Source organism: Peromyscus leucopus, chromosome 3, assembly GCF_004664715.2.
Source record: "Peromyscus leucopus breed LL Stock chromosome 3, UCI_PerLeu_2.1, whole genome shotgun sequence".
In the NCBI taxonomy this organism is placed as follows: domain Eukaryota; kingdom Metazoa; phylum Chordata; class Mammalia; order Rodentia; family Cricetidae; genus Peromyscus; species Peromyscus leucopus.
The window spans coordinates 26,504,168-26,523,464 of record NC_051065.1 but is presented as its reverse complement, the minus strand read 5'-3'; the positions used below and the strand labels follow the sequence as shown (position 1 = coordinate 26,523,464).

At 36.0% G+C, this 19,297-nt stretch overlaps 1 protein-coding gene across 1 annotated transcript in view; it reads left to right on the top strand.

Moving 5' to 3' along the window:
* Znf804b (zinc finger protein 804B) overlaps positions 1-19,297 on the top strand; it is a 524,634-nt gene that overhangs the window by 465,522 nt on the left and 39,815 nt on the right. The gene's annotated exons all lie outside the window — the stretch shown is intronic.

Here is a 19,297-nt window from a genome sequence, read left to right as displayed (position 1 = left end):
ATACAGTTAATAAGTGATATAAGCATCTGAGTGATTATTTTATAAGTGGATTGTGGGACTGCGGGGCTTGGGGAACCTGGAGAGAAGCCCTCCAGCAACAAATGGCGCCCAACGGCTCGAGTTTCCACCTTAAACCTGAGAATATTTAATAACCAATTCTAAACAGAGCCAAAAACAGGTTCCTGCTTCTTGTCTCATATGAGCAGCTAGACGCCGCAAAACGCAGGTTTGAACACTGGCGGGTTCCTGGCGTGTGCATTTGACCAGCAGTATGGCGGGAATGAGGGGTCTGCCAGAGGCACATTAAGCTGTGTGGTAGATTTAGTCTTTACTAGTATTTTTTTTAAAAAAGGTTTCTGGGCTACATGCTGCTTTGATAAAAGCTTAGACCCACTATCTGAGACTTGATGACTCCCAGAGCTGGCAGAAAAGGTACCACTGCCATGTTGGGAAGCTGAAGTGGGCGGAGCCAGCAGCCACAGCACTGTTTCAGGCTTAGAAGGATGCAGTTTAAAGCAATAGGCTCACAAAAAGACTGATTCAGATAACATCGTTTACAATGTGTGTAAAATATACGTAGGCTTGAAAGAGACAAAAAAATTAATGTAAAAAGCCACGTAAAGATGAATATTACACAGACAATCTGGATTGTGTTGTCTTTGGGATTTTTAACTGCAAAAAAAATTTGATCAAAAAAGATGTTGAATTAAACCAATATGTATATTTTAAAGGTAACTTGACTTCAAAATTTGGATTTAAGGATATGTTGCTTTGGAAAAGAGGTTCTGCTTTTGTTTCCACAGAAAGCCAGAGGCTATGGATTTGTTCCATATTAAGATACATCAGGTTTGACCAGCCAAGACCCCCCTGAAAGATATCCGATAACACCATGGCCCAGATGATCCAACATCCAGAACGGTTTCAAGGCAACTGGCTCCCACAATACAGCCTCAAGGACTACCCCATAGGCCTAAAATTTTCTTTTGCATCCCCATAAGATACAGCGCCCCCCTCCAGCAGGAAGTAGTAAGAGATGCTACGCCCAAATTCCCAAATATACCAAGCTGGCTTTAGAGGTGGAATTGGCTCACTCCCCCTCTAAACACAGACATATTGCTTAAAAAAAAATGGTTAAGAGATTCTTGTGTCCCAAATCAGAAGAGCCCTCTGGTATGGGACAGAGAAAAACCAATATTTTTATTTAAAACAGGTTGATTATAAATGTGATCTCTTTCTAAAAAAGAAAAAGAGGATATGATTAGATATATAGGAGGATATGGAGATGATAAGATAAAAGGGTAGATTAATGAACCTACTTTTAAAGAAAAACTTGTTTAAAATGTTTTACATTGGTATAGATTTTAGTTTATGTTTAAAATGTTTTACATTGGTATAAATTTTAGTTTATTGATACAAACTTGAAGTTAATTTTGTTATACTGTATATATATATTTCTATTCTTGTTTGAGGTATTATGTTTATGTAACTCATTTAAAATTGTAATGGATAATTAAAAATAGATTAATAATTAGTCATCTATGATAATCATATTTGTAGCCATGTTAGTTAAGTCTTCTAGGTATACATAGATATATTTCAGATAGATAGGTAATCTTCAAACACTTCATAGACCTAGAGAATATGGCATTTAAATAACTTAAAATTCTGTTGACATGAGACACAATTGCTCCTGGCTGCACCAATTGATCCCAAGAGAATGTTGGGCTTCTAAGACATTTCCATTTGGAAGTTTGTCTTTTTGGCACAAAATGGCCTACTGGGCAAAGAACTGCCCTTGCCTCGATGGCTGACAGAACAAATGCAATGCTGTCCTTTCTGGACAAGCGTGACACAAGGAAAGTGACCACTGTACTCTGCCAAGACAGGGTAAGATGGTCTTTCAGAAATCCTGTTTCTGAAAGTGGTCTGTCAGATACTCTAGGCCTGTAGCCAATTTAAATGCACCAACAATGCTGAGAAACATTAGGTGACTGTCCAGGCTGCCAGCTGTCTTGGTCTACTCTTGCAAGATTCCCGAAAGTTACTTGCATCCATCTACCATTTCTTAGGTACCATTATGTTCCTTCTCAGGTCTTTGATGTGGTTAAAGACTAGATAGTTGCAATTTCCTCAGTTATGATAAAAGATAAGTTAGATATAAAACCTTAAACTCACAAATATAAGATAGATAGGACATCTTCTTTAATATTGTAACTGTAATTCTTGCTCAATAGTTTTATTATATGTAATATTACCATGTTAAAGTTAAAACCTTCCTTTAAAAAAAAAAAGAAAAGGCAAAGTGCTGTGGATACCACTCTATATAAATAAAACACTGATGGCCAGTGACCAGGCAGGAAGTATAGGCGGGACAAAGAGAGAGGAGAATTGGGGAAACAGGAAGAAGGGGGAGAGACACTGCAGCCACCGCCAGAACAAGCAGCATGTAGAGACTCTGGTAAGCCACCAGCCACATGGCAAGGTATAGATATATAAAAATGGGTTAATTTAAGATAAAAGAACAGTTAGCAAGAAGCCTGCCATGGCCATACAGTTTATAAGTGATATAAGCGTCTGAGTGATTATTTTATAAATGGGATTGTGGGACTGCGGGGCTTGGGGAATCTGGAGAGAAGCCCTCCAGCAACAAAAGAGTGAGCCAATTCCATCACCAAAGCCAGCTTGGTATATTTGGGAATTTGGGCATAGCTTCTCTCACTACTTCCTGCTAGAGGGGGGAGCTGTATCTTATGGAGACCCAAAGAAAATTTTAGGATTATGGAGTAGTCCAAGAGGGTGTATCATCTAAGCCTGTTACCTTGAAACCATCCTAGATGTTGGATCATCTGGGCCATGATGTTATCAGAGACCTTTCAGGGGGTCTTGGCTCGTCAAATCTGATGTATTGTAAACTGGAACAAATCCATAGCCTCTGATTTTCTGTGGAAACAAAAGCAGAGCCTCCTTTCCAAAGCAACATATTTTTACATCCAAATTTTGAAGTCAAGGTACCTTTAACATATACATATTGGTTTAACTCAACAGCTTTCACAATCAAATGTCTTTCTGCAGTTAAGACTATCAAAGACAATGTAATCCAGATTCTCTGTGTGATATCCATCTCTATGTGGCTTATTTTTATACTACCTTTATTGTCTCTTTAAAGACTTTATTTTTTTTAAACTATCTATTTCTTTATATAACTGTATATATCACCTTTTTTGTCTCTTTCAAGCCTATGTGTATTTTACACACATTGTAAACTATGCCCTCTGAATCTGTCTGATCGTGAACCTATTGCTTTAAACTGCAGCATTCTAAGAAGGAAATGGCTGCTGTGGCTGCTGACTCCACCCACCCCAGCTTCCCAACATGGCAGTGGCTCTGGGAACCATCAACTATTAGAAACAGTGGGTCTATGCTTTTATCAAAGCAGCATGTAGCCCAGAAAACTTTTTTTCTTTTTTAACTAGCAAAAACTATATCCAACACACAGCATAGTGTGCAGCTTGGAAACACCTCCATGTAACATAGCTTAGGTCAAGCCCGCATGCCCACAGGCTGCCACTAACTTGAGAGAGACAACTAGGAAGCTGTTTTTAGCTCCATTTTAGAATTTTTTTCTCAGGTTTTAGGTGGAAACTCTTGCCAACCTGTTGGGTGCCATTTGTAGCTGGAGTTCATAAGATTTTAATTTCCTAGCACCAAATATTTCAAATAGTAAAGTTTTTATAATAATCCAAAGTGCCATGTTCCAACCACCTTGAGGTATTTGTGACTGCTCTCATAGGCCAGTCACTGTGATGTCTTTGTACTGTGACTCCCACTGTTCTTCCCAATGGTAACACCTTCCTGGACTGAACTCACATCCAGCTTTCTAAGTCAAGAAAAGTAGAAAACACCTGACATGTAGCACATGTCCACATGAAATTTATCAAAATATGGACATCTTTATCCTCATCTTCATATTTTGTAAACTGACAAAACTTGTGCCTTATATATTTCATGACTAAAATGGAGGTTTCATAAAAACTCATTAAAACTAAAATTAATTGGTTAAAACTTACATCTTCCTTAAACCATTATGATCAACTTGTTCCACAGACACAAGGGGAAAATATCTAAGTTATTCAATGGTATTTAATAATTACAAAGGTCACTGAGACTGAAGGTATGTGCAAAATACCAGATGAGTTCTCAGAAAGTGCTATCTTCAGTGAATCCCTCAAAGTAACTTCTGAGTTTGTGACTATCTCTTTATGCACCTGTCACTACTTAAAATGATCCTTTAAATATTATTGCAGCAAGCAGCTCTCTGAGAACTGGAAAAGATTTTTAAAATGCTTTCGTCTTTATCTTTCTTCCTCTTATAATTTACAGACAAAACACAACACACACACACACACACACACACACACACACACACACACACGGCCATACATACATGGCCACCTCCTATCAGATCAAGAAAATAAAACAAGCATTTAATTAACTCTCTCTGAAACAGAACACTGGAAAGGCCAATTTCAACTCTGTTTTTGTACTCCCAGGTTTGGAACAAATGCATTTGTTCTGCCTCTGTGTTATCTGACAGTGCTTATAAAGTCCAGAAAAACAAACACTATTAAGTTGATTTTTAAATGATTGGGTAACTGGCTGCTTGCTTTATAAAAATGTTAATTAATATAATTCTAAAAGTATTTTTATTGTCAAAAACTCCTCTTCTCATGCAATTGCAAAAAAAGATCAATATTTATAACAAATCTAAACATCAACATAAAACCTGGACAAACCTAGAAATATTTTTTTAAGAACAGAGGCTTAATGAAAAATTCAACTTCAAAAGACAGACAAAAGCAGTGATCTCAAGCCACTCACTCTAAAGATGGGACATTAAACAGCTCATTCATCCAACTGGAAGCCTTGCTTTGCCTAATGAAAGGAGCTGTGACTCTGTTCTTCAGCCACAGGATGCTTTGGTCATGACTCCTGTGGATACAACCAGGGTTAAAGATAAAAGACAGAGGCAAATGGTGGCATCAAGTTGTTGATTCAATGTTTCCTCTCAAAAATAATTTTCAACAAAACTTTAAGGTGCACAAATTCAATTTATTTAAATTTTATCCAGTTTTGAGATCATAAATATGTACTGCCAGAAGCTATCAAACAATATGTTAATTGGTATTTTTTCCATTTGCAAAATATAAGATGATGAGATATCTAAAAATTAAGAAAAAAGAGACTTTATTATTTCTGGGATAGTTTTTATGTTCATGAATTTTTCTTTGTTAATATTATCTTTCTATCTCACATATATTAGAGACTCAATACTTAATGTTTTATTAATTTGTAGCTGTATTGTTAGTCTTTAGGGTAGTAGATTTAAATTTTCCCTTAAAATTCAATTCAATTCTTATTTCTTAACTCATCACTATTCCAAATACATAAAACATTTAAAAAAAATGAAGCAAATGAAATTTTGACATTTCACTAAATAATGATAAAAATCACTTTGCACAGTGGGAGAAGTTATTTTCTGCATCAATAAAATTACATGATCTCAATAAAATATTTCTCATTATCTCAAGCAATGAACAACATTTCTCTAGATTGTATTCTAGACAGGGTCATTAATATGGTCATGCTGTAAGGCCATCTTTTCCACTCTGTCACTGTGAAAGGTAGCAGTCTTTCACGCTCTTCTCTCTGATAAAGTCCCAATACTTTAATATTTCCCTCTGACCTGATGACATCATTCTTAGTTTGTGAGACAATAAACATGCTTAGGATCTCCACAAACTCAAGACACCATCTAACGGCCCCTTGCTTCCCACCTCTTCTGGCTTTCCCCCAGTATTTATTCAGATCTGGAGAGGCAGTCCGGCTTCCCAGGACTCGCTGTTTGCATTTCTTCTACTCACATCCACCTGCCTGTTCAGGATCCTCCCAGAACACTGTCCTGTTTGCATTTCTTCTACTCACATCCACCTGCCTGTTCAGGATCCTCCCAGAACACTGTCCTCATTCCCACACTCTCATTGGTCAACTCCTTTTCATCAGTTTACGATTCCTTCTCACATCCTGACAATGGGAATTAATAGTCAGGCAACTGGTTGTGATGTATAATAGGCATCTGAAAATAATAATATATAATCTTGCTTCCTTTTCTTACTAAAAAAACTAGCGTTTTATCTAGTTTTTCCATCCACAGGAAATATGAAGTTCAAATTCCCAGTCCATAAACTTTATGCTCTATTTTCTTTTTCACTGCATATCAAAAAAAAAAAACAAAACAAAAAAAAAACATACTGTCATACTTAGAAAAGAGAGGGGCTGATGAGACGGCTCAATCACTAAAGTGTAGGGAATGGAAACACAGTAGACAGCGTGGAGCTTGGCTCCCACTTAAAAACCCAGTGCATGGGCGTGCATCTGAAATCTAGGTGCTGCAGTGGTAAATGCAGGCAGACTACAGTGCATGGGCATGCATCTGAAATCTAGGTGCTGCAATGGTGAAGGCAGGCAGACTCCTGGAGCTTGCTGGCCAGCCAGCCGAGCTGACTCAAGAAACATCAGGCTTAGTAGGAAATTCTGCCTCAAAAAATAAGGTTCAGAGCAACTAAGGAGGAAATTCATCTTTTGGCCTCCTCTTCTATGTGTGTGTATGAGAGCACGCACGTGCACACACACGCACAGGCACACCCTTGTTTGTCTGGATATGTGTAGCAATCTGTCCAGTCTATTCTCAAAACAATAGCAAATGACACTCCAGCTCTTCTCCTTCACATTAAATTAAAACCCAGTTCACACAACGAGCTGCCCCTTTTTATATTTAAGGTTATAATATATAATTACATCATTCCTTCCTTCATGGTACTCCCCCAAACTCTCCCATAAGCCCCTTTCTTGCTCTCTTTCAAATTCATAGCATCTTTTTTCATTAATTGTTGTATGTCTACTTTTTTTTTTTGAGACAGTGTCTCTCTACAGAACCCTGGCTATCCCAGAACTCTCTACATGGAGCAGGCTGACCTTGAACTCACAGAAATCTGCCACCTCTGCCTAGCGAGTGCTGAGATTCAGGGGGTACACCATCACACCTGGCTTATGTATACTTATGTACATAAATATTCCTAAATATTACCTGCTCAATCTGTGTAATGTTACTTGTACATATATTTTTTTCGCTGACCATTTGGTATTGGATTAGTAATTTGTATGCCTCCCCTGGAAAAGACTATTTCTCCTATTTTCAGCATTTTTAATTTGCCTGTAGTTTTTCATGTAAGGTTGAGGCCTCATGCTCCACTAAGCTGCATAAGCTCATTAAATTATCCAAATACTCTGGAATCAAGGCACTTGCACTTTTGGATTTCTAGAATGTTCTTATTATATATGTTTAGTGATCTTATTGTTTTAATTTCCAGTCTCTGATCCTGTTCCATTTTCTGTATGGGAGGTTTCCTGATTTTCTACTAAATTTTCTATCCAACTCTTTAATTCTTCACATCTCTGATTTCTTGCTTTATTTTATAGTTAATCATTTGTTATACTGTAGCTTTTTCTTACTGTATTGCTGTTTTTCTGCTTTACGTAAGAAAGTAACCTGAAGACAGCAATTAGTCTGTACATTTAAAAAATGCACACCCAGAAAGTTTGTCATGCATATTAAAGAGCCCTGTTTATTGGCAGCAATTACTTAACACTGTTATCAAGGTAACATTTTAGCCTAAAACATTCTTGGCACTATACATATATAATACTTGTTGAGTGAGCATTATATTAATCTAGAATGCAAGCTGTCAAAAGCTAGATGGTGTATTCTAGGAAGATTAACTGAAAAATAAACACAAATTTATTTTCAACTTTTGAAACAAAAGTTTAGATCATAGGAGAATCAAAATTTCAGAGTTTATAAATAGATGATAATTTAGGAACATTTTAAAGGCATTAGGTATGTTTATGAAGATCAAAACAAAATTATAAATATGTAATCCAGTAACTATAATTGAGTTTAGGGAAGTTTTGATAATGATTATAGAATCTCTTTAACCAGATATTCACCATTAAAGTGTATTAGAAAATGCATAATTTTTAATCTTTATCTTGTATTTGTGTTCAGTGTGATCTTGAGTATTGCAAACCATGAGTTTGTTAGCACTTCAATCCATTGATTAATTTAAACAGCAGATTTTAAATTACTGTAGTTAATATTTCCCTTCTTCTTGAGATGTTTTAGTGTAACATTTATGTCATTTGGATTTATGTGAAAATTCTCAATTTGTTTGCATAGACAATCAGATATTCTTTTAGACAACATTGATCATTGCTAAATTTAATTGACATTTTACTTTAATGCTGTGTATCTGAATATAGACCGACAAGAGAACATTCCAAAGGAAGAACTGATATACTAGCAAAGAACCCAAGTGTGTGAGAGTGTCTAGGCTGTTAGCTTTACTTGATGTGGGGATCCACCAGCAAGACATGCAATACTTACTTACATGCTATTCTGAGAATGAACCTGTCAACAAACAAGTGCATAATCAACCATTTTTCTCTGCTTAATCTCTTCTGAATTTATATAACAGGTCTAATAGCAAGTGATAGTGTTGGGTAGAATGGAAATTATCAGGGAGATGGAAATTATGTTCATCATCCCAGCAATAATAAGACTCCTCAGTGTCTCATTTGTCAATAGCAGAGAAAGACAAGGAGCCTCACTATGGGATTTTTATTGGAGAATATGAGTTAACACTTGTAGAACAAGGATTGCTAATGACCTCATCCACTTTGCAGGAAGTCATAACTTACCCCATATCCACAGACATGTGTTGAAAGTACAGTCCCCTACTAGTAATCTTATTTGGGGAGAAAGTAGGAAATTTAAGGGGAAGGAGAGCTGGGTTTTTTTTAATGGCATGGCCTCTATTGGATTGACCCGCAGTATAAGTATATGACAGCACAAACTGAACTTGGTGATTTACTTTTTTTTAAAAGAATGACATAAAGTTAGAGAGAGTTAGAAAGAAGCATGGAGTGAATTAATCATCATACATTGTATGAAATTCTCAAATAATTAATGAAATACTATACTAAAAATAGGCTAAACATTTTATACCAAGGTAGTAAGACATGTTTTAAAAGCATCTGAAGAATTAGCAAGAACTTACCTCAAACATGGAAATGCATAACTTATTTGAAATCAATGAGAACTTGGGTACCTGCTAACATAGTGTCACTTGTGGCTGTTTTCCCCATAGATTCAGTCACCCACAAGCTCAGAGACCACGGATTGAACATGTCCAGTTTCCTCTCAAATTACAGTGACCTTGTGACCACCCACATATTGTTTGTTACCAGATATGAGAACTAGTGCTGAGGCATCATAAAAACCTCTACTCAGATTTGTAAGGGTTGGAGTCCAGATAATACGTACCAGTTCAAGTCCACACATGTAGCTAGTGGAAGGCAATAAAGGGATCTGTGAGAAGGAAATCTAAGCAGCAATGAAGACCCGAGGAAGTTAGAGACATCAACAATGTGGAACACTGAACAAGAAAAGCTGTAAGAAAGGGGTTAACTGAAGAGAGGAGCCATATAGGCTGCAGCTAGAAAGGTTATAGGGGTGAGACTGTCAATCTTTTGGGAGCTCATTATGCTACTACATGTCTCAGAAGTTAGAAATGATTAGACAGATATTAAAAATACTGTTCCTGTTGCATTTTATTCTTTCTTTGGCATGATCTCTCCTTAATATACCAAAGCAAGAATAAAGTTCAGCAGAGAATGTATTTTTGTTCTCTGTTGATCTTAGAATGTGTATGTGTGTATGAGAGATAATATCTAGTCAAGAATAAAATGCACATATATACTTTTTTTTGAGACAAAGACTGCCTACCTAACCCTGGCTATCCTGGAATTACTGAGTATACCAGGCTAACATATGTAGTCAAAAGTTTTCGTGTGTCCCACCTGGTCTGCGGCTGCTCAGACCCAAATAAATATACAGAAGCTTATATTAATTACCAATTGCATGGCCTAAGGCAGGTTTCTTGCTATCTAGCTCTTATGAATAAACTCAGCCCATTTCTATTAATATATATTTCACCATGTGTTCCGTAGCTTAATCTATGTGCTATTATATGCTGCTCCATGGATGGTGGGATGGTGTCTCCCCTCATAGCCTTTCTTCTTCCTGTCTCTCTCTTCAATTTCCCTCCTAGCTATAACCTGACTTGTCATGGGCCAAGTAACTTTATTTATCAATCAATCAGAGCAACACATTTTGAAAGCATGCAGAAAGATATCCCACCTCAAACCTAGAACTCAGAGAACCACCTATCTCTGCCTTCTTAGTGCTGTGTTTCAAGGCATGTGCCATCATGCTCAACTTCTCCTTGTTATAATTTTTATCAATCCTCTGGAATGGAAATGTTTACTCTCTGCATTTGGCATTGCAGATGTATATTTGATTTTAAAGGAGGTTTTGCTAAGAATTTGGCTTATGCATAAGAGGAGATTCTGCATTTAGACATTTGAACAATATTAGGAATATTTAGACTCTAAGGACAGTAGATGGACTAAGTGCCTCTTGCATTATGAGTGGACAATGAGTCTTTGGGGTCCAGTGGTAAATATCATGTTTTTAGTATGAAATGTATTTTCTGGCTTGTGTTTTGAAAGGTTTGATTCTCAGTTTTGACACTGCTAGTTAGGATGTTGGAATTATAAGAATCTATCTTAACTAGAAGAAATAGGTCTGTAGGGAACTCTCTGCAACCTTCCTGGCATGAGTTGAACCATTTTTTTTTCATTACTACATGCTCACAACCATGATGTTCTGCCTCTGCATGCACAGGACCACTCATCAACGAAGTATCTATGAAACCAAACCCCAAATAAAGCAACCTATAAAACAATAAGCTAACAGTCAATATTATATAAAATTTCCCTTTCTCCCTTTTAGTTGAAAGCCTAAATCCTTAAGTCCAATGTTTTAAATTAAAAGAAACATGGGTTCTACATTTGTTTACTACTGAAGTATTGTTTGTTAAGAACTCAGCCAAGTCAAATATGACTATTTGTATCTTTAATTGTTCTATATTAAGGAACAATTATGCATAAAGAATCAAGCTATGAGGCAAGTAACATAATCTTAAGATAGCTCTTGTTGATATTTTCATGAAATTTAAATTGCATAATACTACCTTAATTAGTACATGCATGTGTTCTGTCTACCAGGTCACAATATCAAGCAGGATATACTACAGGTATGTTTTAATTTCCCTCTCCAACTCATTTGTAATGGCTTCCTGCTAAGTTCACTTAATTAGACACCTGCTGTACTGGAGCAGAAACTAGGAAATGCATACCTTTCTTCATGTTGATGAAATAATTTTCTCTTTAGGCACTGAAAGTTATTCCCAGAGGCAAGTGGTCTTGCCTTTTAACAGATGAGAATTGCTTATAAATGGTTATACCCAGTGAAAACTTTAGACTGCAATAATATCTCATAACTCCAAGATTTAAATTTCAAATATAATAGTATTTCCTTCTGCACCACTGTTTTCTGGATCTAGGATCCAATCCAAAGTCATACATCATATGTAAGTCCATCTCTTCTAATATAAAATGTTGTAGCCAATGGTTCACTTGTTTATAAGGTTTTAGGTAAAATTTACATCAACTAAAATATGTAGTAAATTGGCAAAGAAATGGCTGTCATTGACATCACTCTCAAGATGTCAGCTACCTCAGCTCTCATTATATGTGGAACACTGTAGTATGCACTATTTTGTGTTTTGTGCCTTTTACTTCCCATAATAACTTTGTTATGCACCCATGGTTTTATATGTATCAGTGTCTGTAGTTGATTATTTCTACATAGCAACTGCATACATTTATCTTCCATTGCAGTTGTTTAAGTTACTATGTTCAAATTGTCTTGACTTTTTTACGTTTTATTATATTTGATGTAAATATGTTGTATATCTTTTAATTTTTACTTTTAATTGAAAAAATATGCAATATATTCTGATCATGCTTTTCCCCTACCCCACCTCCTCACCCCCCCCCCATGTCTATGCCCTCACTTCCTCTCCCAACACCTGTTATTGCTGAGGCAGCCTGGACCTCAGTGATATGCCACTTTTAAGCCATGTGTCCCAGCTTTCCCAGCCCAAGCCTCTTAGCAGTGACTTAGAGAAAGAAATAACAGTATTTTGAAACTGGATGTCAAGTATTTTTGTTTTCACTTAAATGTGGCTCAGCCTGTGTGCCTACCTCTCTTGATTTTGTGGCTTTGCTGTTGTGACCTGGACTGAGGCAGTGAGGAAAGCAGTGGGTGAAGAGGGCAGTGTCCACTGACAGGATCTACAGGGTGGGGGTGCTCGTGCAAGGTGTTTCTGGTCTTCATGTTTCCATACTGGTAGCTGACGCGTTCTGGGTACTGTAGGTGTGGCTAGTGTTGTGCTGGTGATTCATCTGTCCTTTGCTGTGAGTCTTCTACCACAGGGTAATAGAATAAAACCACTTAAAAAGTGGAGGTGGGGGACAAATAAACACATGAGACACAGGAATGTGGCTTAGCTCTCTCATACAGTAAGTACATTTCATTTTGCAGAAAATTGGCAAATGGCTTCTACACTGGTTAATCTCTACATCGCTTCTTCCAGTCTTGTGCTAGAATTGTCAGGTCTAGAACAAGCAATCTGAGGAGGTTTGAAAATATTACTTACGAATTAAGAAGATGTCAAAACTACTACTTAAGGAAATGTAAATATGACTTACATACTCTCCTGGTACGATTTTCACAGATAAAAACTTCTTATTTCTTAAAAATTCTAATTAGACTTTTCAAATATCAAATAAATACCCAGCCCCTCTTCTCAGCATTTAGCTTCCTGAAGCTTATGACCTACCAGTTACATAGTTTGTTGAAATTTAAAAACAATCTCCAAGATTTTATAAGCAACATTATTACATTCCAGTTTTTAATTACAGGCTCCTATAAACAAATACTCAGGGAGAAACGTCTGAACTGACAACACATTCTATTATCCTCTATTATCAGGTGTGACAGTCCAAGACTGATTATCTAGGACATGCTGCTTTGGCAATAAATGATTCTTTTAGTTAGGTTGCAATTTCAAATAATGTCTTCTTTTTTTTTTTTAACATTCACTTGGTTTACTCTTGAAATTAGTGTTCCTTAGGTAGAAAAATTTCTCCTTTCTAAGAATCTTATTTCTTAATTTCATTTAAGTTTTATTTGTGTTGCCAACTGAGAGCATTTTTAGAAGTGAGATATCACATTCTTAAACCTTCAAAGACAGCTGCAAAGGAAACGCTCCAGAAGGACAATAAAACCAAACCTGGCTGCTCTGTTCAGAACACTTCCTAGAAATTGGTTTACTTAGGGAATATACTGTTTTCATTGTTTACTAAACACCTCTGATTGACCCCAAACCCCAAGCTCTAAAATAATAGCTTATTTTATTTTTCCCAAGGAAGTGGGTATTAAACACTTTGTCACCTTTACATCTTGAAATATAAAATATAATATTTCACATATATGTTAGCACCTTGTTGTTATATGAAGGGTCCCAACCAAAAACAAAAGCAAAAACATCTTACTGAAAATCATGATTTCTCTCAGTAATTTAAGTTGCATGAGTAAAATAGACTCCTAAGGGATCATTTCTCCCCCAAATAATAAGACTGCCTAAATATCCCCTCACTAGCACCACACTGTTCCCCCTCTGTGCTCCATCGTGTCCTCGGTTAGCCTCAGCCTCTACACTTAGCTTCTTGGTCTACATCAAAATCATTCATTATTTTTGAGTGCAATGACGGCCATGACCCTGTCCTTCCTCCGACTAAAATGTTCTGTTGTCACCTTCTCACAGCAGTGCACAGTTCAAAATACATTTGATAACTTAACACTTTCCCATTTTTATTAATGACTAAAATACTTTCTATAACTCTATTTACAGCCTCTAATCCATCTCTCCCTTTTACCCATTTTCTATCCCTTCTCTATCTGAAATCACTTTACTGCATCCCAGCTTTCTAATTTCCCTGTTCTCAATCTGTGGGTCTCCAGACATGTTTCTTCCTTGATCTGAAACATTCTACAACCACTTTCACACTACACCTGTTGCTTGCGACTTTTTATCTGTGCTGTTGTGACTTGGGAAAGAGGCAGAGATACTTTTAATTAGTGACTAGAATCGGCCTCTCTGATGATAGGCTACTAATACTGAAGTTGAGAAAGTATCTGATGTGTAAAGATACATGGATATGGTCTAGCAAGAGTTGGGGTGGTATATTGGAAGAACTGTGGGTCCGCGCCCTGTATGAAAATGTTGGTACAGCTGGAAAGCATTTTATTAGGGAGAGCAGAGTAAGAATAATGACAGTCAATGACACTATAGGGTCTGAGTATTTTAGTTTACAATCACTTTTAAATCATAGCAAAGACTTAATTGTGAAAATAACTTAATCTAGATGTTTTGAATGAGTTTTCCTGTGAGAACTGGGGAGGTTTAGAAGAAAGAATAATAGCTGAAGGACCCATGCGTTACCCAGATAGGTGAGTCAGGATGGGGATGATGAAGGTTTGAGCAAGGGTCAGAGCACTGGAGGAGAAATATGCTACACATACAGATTATATTTTATGAGAGGAGCCAGTTTGAATTTGCTGTAGATAAGGCTTGGGGAACTATTGTCTTGCATTCACGGAGAGAATTTCAGAAACGTATTTTTCTGTAAGTTCTTGTTTTTGCATTTCTGGCATTTATTTTTCAGAAATGGTGACAACAGATTGACCAATACAAAATAAATAAATATGAAAAAGAAATAGTTTAAGCTTATTACTCAATTATTTTAACAGCTTTTCGTGTTATTTCAAGTTCAGCAGTCCCATGGATACACAATTTCACTCACTGACAGAGAAAAGATGCTTATTATTCTCCCCAACCAGGCAGAGTGGGAGCATGACAGTAGACGAAGCTGACTGATGCTGGAGTGTACAGATTGCACAAATCATGTCTTTAACCTGCAATTGCTCATAAGCCATGGAAGATTTTTACTGTGAAAAGTTTTTTTTTTTCTAAAAGATGTTTAAAGGTATGTGCCTGTGTGCTTTATGACCACTGGGTAGGAGTTGGGGAGAACAAAATTACAACAGAAAGACAAGCCAGAAACCACAGACGATCCTGACAGAACAATGCCGGCATTTTCTTGTCAGACTCGTTGACTCTAGTGCCCACTCCACCACGTGAACCCTATGTACTTCCCTCACAATCTCACCTAAAATCTTCTCCATGTCTCCTTTCAGTGTGGGTTCTTGGGCTCACCAGATGCAGAATTCAATATACTTGTCAGAATTGGATTTGTTGTCTTCATAAACACCATGTTTTCATTAAAAATAACTAATCTGTGTTCTTCAAGCAATCCTTAACTTAAGTTAATCATCTTTTTAGTCTTCCCAAAGACACATTAGTATCTATCCTACAGAGCAACGTTCTTACATTCCCAGTGATTGGAAAGAAAGTAATGTGTGCTGTTTAAGATAACTTTTCAGATTAAAAAATAAATAAATAAAAGAAACCTGTATGAGTCAACTTGCTAGATATATTACCCTGGCAAGTCCATAAGCTCTCTATTGGTCATTTTTTTTTCCTTTTGGGGGGACGGAGAAATCAATAGTATCTATCTTACAATGTTGTAAAATTATCTCATAACTATATGTAGCACAAATTAAGCACTAGATTAAAAAATGGTATTGATGTATTTGTTTATTGAAGTTCACTTTAAATGTTATAATTGGAAAACTATATATCACTTTGATATATCATCTTGAATAACATGTCATATAATCTGTTGTTGTTATGGAAATAAGACCTTATTGTATTTTAATATGTGCACACCAAAATAATGTCATATATGACAACTGTCCTATCAGTTTGCCTATATCTTTTGCACAGTTCTTGCCACATACTTTTTTGCAAGAATTATATATATATATATATATATATATATATATATATATATATACATATATAATGTCCTGACTGAACCTATTCTCCAGCCCCAGGTCCAGATACTATAGAATCGGGTATGACATCTTTTCATATTGCTCTACATGTGACTCCTGCTAAATGGCAGCTGGGCCAGTGTTCTCACAAGTCCCAGATAATAATTGTGTAATAGATGGACTTGGAAGCAGAGTAAAAGAATCTGATACTTTGGGAAATGTGAAACCAGAACTTGAAAAAAAAAACCATATTAAAGTCTGATATATTTCAAAATAGAGAAAAGAATATTACAGGGAGATAGGGAATGTTAATTCTATGTACAGAGGAAAGATAAGAGATCATTCTGTCTCTTACTGAAGATAATATAATTTTAGTTCATAGCCTTTTTGTTCCTGACATTAATAGATTTGATTTCTGGCTATGCTTCCTTCTGGGTTTCTTGATGAGGTAGATTGTAGCCTTCCATGAGATCACCCCACGATTCAGTAGATTCTGTCACTAACAAATACACTGTCTTTGTTGGAAATGATGTGCCTCTCTCCTTCCCTGTAACGCTCTTAACTCTGTGAACATCTTTCTCTCCCACATCCCTAACTCTTGGCTCATTGCCTCACACAAAGTAACACTAACAAAAGAAATTATTGCAGTCTATACTCTTGCAGATAGTAGATTTGGATTTAACAGTACTATACTGGTACTGGATTGGACTGATCCAAACATGGTTTGAAAGGATGAAAATGGTGGCAGAGACTTTAACCTATCACTTGGGAGGTGGAGGAAGGTAGAACTCCTTGAGTTTAAAGCCAGCCTGGTCTACATAGTAAGTTCTAGATAAGCTAGAACTAAATATTGAAACCTTGTCTCAAAGAGGGAAAGGGTTTAAATTAATTTTATTGTAAAACTTTATAATATCTCAAGAAAAGATCCCTGGAATTTTTTTCCAAGATCCTGGCTTGTGTCTAATCTGAAATGGAATTTTACTATATAAGATTGAAGTATATGTAGAATAATTGGCTTTTCTTATAGTGCACCCGGTGCATTTAGGGAACACTAAAACACTTCTGGATCAGGACCCTCTCCTGGGAAATAACAGCTTCTTTGAAGTTGAATGTGTCTCTGAGGTTCCACTCGCTAATGAAGGGAAGGCAGGTGTTTTCATGTTCTACCATAGAGATGCACTAAATTTCAAATCCTGAATCCCAAACGAATATTTCAAAGCTTTTGTGTTTTTAAAAACTACAGCATATATGGATTGCAGAACACAACTATTTGAAATATAATTTGCAGGCCCTGGTCCTGTGAGGATAACAATACAATATTTCCAAGGGGAAAACAACAGAGGTATGCTATAAAGCTCAGAAAGAAGAAAACAAAGAGGAGAGAGTATAGAGGTTATAAACCAGGATCTGAGAGTCAGGAGGCTTGGATCTCAAATAAATTATATAAATATAGTAACTAGTTGTATAATTTTAACAAGTTACTCAGAATCTCTTAGTTTCAATTTCGTTGTCTAAAGTAATGAAATGTGGATCCAATCTGTCCTTTATAAGGCTTGGAGAAATTTTAATTCATTCTACTTAAGGAAATGCACCAGGATAAAGAATAAATGGAGAAAAGAATTAGAAACGGACGAAAATAAAAAAGGATTTTTACCTAAGAAAGATTTTACCTGTATCAATATGCAAGATAGAGTTAAGGCAGTACACCATGCCTGGTTAGAGCCACGTTCCAAACTGGACTGTATACTGAGACAAAACACCTTTTACTGTCTGCCTATCATCTGTGCAATAGAAATAATGAAAACAGAATTTATTTTACATTTTAGTGTGAAGTTAAAGAAAGTAGTATGGGTGAAGCACACATACATTTTGTTTGTAGAGCTGAATTGAAATCCTGCCTTGGTGCAAGATGAACACTCTACCATTCAGCTAGATACTGGCTCACACTTGCACTTTTAACTGTGACTTGTACTTTGTACTTTGATGTGGTAACATTTGTTCTTCATGCATTTGCTTTTGTATTATATCATCATTATAACCCTCCCCTAGGATCACTGGGAACCAAAATCCAATGGTTCTTAAATCCCTTATAAAAATAAAATAGTATTTAAAAGTAATTGGCATATATCTTCCCATATACCTTAAATAAGTTCTGTATTATTTGAAATATCTAATATAATGTGTAACTATATTTCTTAAGAAATAATAAGCAAGACTTTCTGTTCATATCCAGAACATGTTCATGTTCTATTAGTTGAATCCATAGATGTCGGATCTGTGAACAGAGAAAGCCAATTTAGTATTATTAGGATACTTTAGAAAGAGTAGAAAGTCGCCCAAGTGATTTGATTGGAATATGAAAACAGCCTTTTAAGATTTTCTGTTGGCAAAACCAAATTAAGGTCACATATGCATCTGAGACAAAGAACTTCTACTCAGTGCCTGAAAATAATGCTATGGCGTGATGGTGAAAAGGAAGAAGAAGGTTGGGATGCACTTTCAAGTAAATGCCGTGTCAAACCTAATGTTATTTCCACGATAACTCCTCAGCAAAATTAGTTTTGGAAGCATGCACCTTGGTAATAGTATGTATTAATGGTTTACTTAACCATTGTCTTGTAGTGTGATGGCTTCTAATTATTTGTTATTATAATAAATACAGTAAATATGAATAATAACCTGGAGTAAATAGGATCTATTGATGAACCTTCAGCTATTAGCATGTAATTTTATACGTTCACTTCCATTCTTGTATATCTGACATGGCTGTGTTTCAAGGGTGATATTTTGATTCACATATATTAATGTGAAGATTTGTGTGGCATTTATTCATTTGTTTTTTACACATACCTAAAGTAAATCTGAATAAAATGTATTTTATAACATTCATTTTCTTTCTAGTATTTCATAAAGCAAGTAAAGGTTGGATGGGTTTGTTTAGAACAGTTGAAGTGTATGACCTTCAAAAATGACCACATCTAATAGGTTTAATAATTACTTGTCTTGCTTTTGAATCAGCATACTTAATAGGCCATAGGGAATTTGTTCAAATATAGGCTAAACAAAATAAGGGATAAATAATGAGCACAATTAAATAGCAACTGAAAGCCGAGTTATCCAAATAGATCCATCTCTAGGCTTAATTTGTCTCCAATCATGAAACAATTCAGATGTCAAGGAAGATGATTTTTACTTGAATTATAAATTTCATTTCACTGAATAATCACATTAACTATGCATCTCATCCCATCCAAT